This window comes from Triplophysa rosa, unplaced genomic scaffold (assembly GCF_024868665.1).
Source record: "Triplophysa rosa unplaced genomic scaffold, Trosa_1v2 scaffold235_ERROPOS495182+, whole genome shotgun sequence".
Taxonomy (NCBI): Eukaryota; Metazoa; Chordata; class Actinopteri; order Cypriniformes; family Nemacheilidae; genus Triplophysa; species Triplophysa rosa.
The window spans coordinates 63,544-65,647 of record NW_026634253.1 but is presented as its reverse complement, the minus strand read 5'-3'; the positions used below and the strand labels follow the sequence as shown (position 1 = coordinate 65,647).

The window sequence follows — 2,104 nt, the reverse complement described above, 5'->3', positions numbered from 1 at the left end:
AATGCTTTGTGCGCTAACACCATAATTATTTTCCTACCCACTGACGCCCCTTACAGTAATACATAATTATGTACTATTAAAATTCAGAGCTTTTATGTTTATGTTTTTACATATACGAATAATTTTGAAATAGCCGCTTCTTTAGTTTTTGTTTCTTGCAAATAATGAAATTACAATATAGGCATAAATATAAGTTTTTTAAAGATTTTAAAGTAAATATGCACAAGAACTACATTTTACAGAAGCAATGCATAACGACAATAATAAAATCAACAGAGATTTTAAAATGAAGCATTTATTTCAAGAACTCAGTAGAAATACTGAATACCTTTAAAAGACTTCTAAAAGGAAAATGGACTGCGCAAATATGCTCTATCAAACATAGCAAAACATCAACAAACATATAATCGACATTTTCATAGAAAAAAAAAAAGTGAAACACGACCAAAAAATGTACACCAATAACCTATCTCCGTTCTTAAATGATCTCGACTGAATGCCTGTTTGACACTGGTTGGTTTTACAAATACCATTTACATAATTATATACAAATAAATATCTCTAGTGGTTCAAAAAGTCTTCCAGACAACTTTACAAGAGTACTGTTGCTCTCCAATTTAACAAATACAGCTTGGCAATTAATTTCCTTAGTGATACTTTTCAGAACAATTACCTGAGGAAGACTACAACATTGTTACAGGGATTTGTGTCAAATGTTTCATTTTACTCACGTAGAATCATAAATGTTAGAGGCTTAAAAATAGTAAATGACACAAACCCAAACATAAAACATTTCAATAGAGAAAGAGCATCTCCCAAAAGAAAACAAATCATCACATTTTAGAGTTTGTTGTGAATTTTAGCACTTTTTACTATATAGACTTTTGTGTGTTTGGAAAAAATACATTTAATACAAATTTGTGAACATGTGCATGAGCAAGTATGTAATATTTTCACCTCGGGCAGCCACTCTACTACTGTTGAGCACAACTGTGGTTCCCATTCTTCTTGACAGTAACAAGAATAAATAAATAATTTATAAAAGAAGAAATCGGGATCCCCAAGTGTCTTTAGAAGTTTCTCCTTCTAAAATGCTTCAAGTTTGTCATTGTCGTATGTTGGTGCTCCTGTGGGCAGTCCTTTGGCTGGGTATATAATGACCACTTTGATGAGGTTTGAGAGGTTCCATAAATAGAGGAAATAATTGGTAGATGGTGTGTGACAGGGTGTTATCAGATCCGAACAAATGTGAAATGGACTCACTTGCTGCTCATGCCATTGTTTGACACTGGGGCAGAGGCCACTATCAAGACCAAGAACACTGGAAAAAAACTGGATAGTGTGAAATTCATTCATCCTTACACTCAGTTTAAACTGCAAAACTTTGACTGCAAATACACACTTCATAATTGTGGCTCTCTCCACTTTATGCTTTAAAGCATTACACATTTCAGAAGAACAGATCTGGATAATGATCCACCAGCTTATGGTGTTTAACCAGAGATAATTAAAAATGGGAAACATTCCTCTAAATGATGCAGTTACAGTAACGACTCAATAACGAACAATAATTCAATAGAAAAGGTATGGTTAAATAGTCTGGAAATTATTTAGTCTGCATGTATCCTGCGAGCCAGAGCTCATGATATCTCTATGTGTCTGTGGTTTCATCAGGGGGTGTTAGCTCATCTCTCCTCTGCTCTTCCTTCATTAGCAGAGGCTGAGGTTGTTATTTGAGAGGAAAGGGCTGTGTTGGCGCAATGGAGAACTGGAAGTGGTGCCTATTTACATATAAAGAGCTCTATTAATCAAGGTAAGTGTCATTAAGGAGGGGCTCATTGGGCAGCATAGTGTGGGTATTAAATAAAATTCTCCATTCCAGGCCGCCTGCGGCGAGCAATACGTCTTGATTTGTGGACTGTCAGAGACAGGCGGTGAAGATGGAGCCCCTGATTGAAGGTGTGTGTGTGCTGGGGGGATGTTGGAGGGAAAATTGCCATCATAATCCGATTTCACATGCAGAGAGAGAGGGAGAGAGAGAGAGAGGGGGAGTGAGAGAGAGAGAGAGAGAGAGAGAGAGAGAGAGAGAGAGAGAGAGAGAGAG

The 2,104-nt window shown here is 36.5% G+C and overlaps 1 protein-coding gene across 2 annotated transcripts in view; it reads right to left on the bottom strand.

The window, feature by feature from the left end:
- Positions 1-287: 287 nt before the first annotated feature.
- Positions 288-2,104, bottom strand: part of meis2b (Meis homeobox 2b) — a 38,365-nt gene continuing 36,548 nt past the window's right edge. Inside the window, exon 13 of one of the 2 annotated variants that reach the window (XM_057327492.1) lies at positions 288-1,970. The gene's annotated coding sequence lies outside the window, so the exon portion shown is untranslated. The remainder of the gene's footprint in view (positions 1,971-2,104) is intronic. The other variant, XM_057327493.1, reaches the window with a different exon arrangement.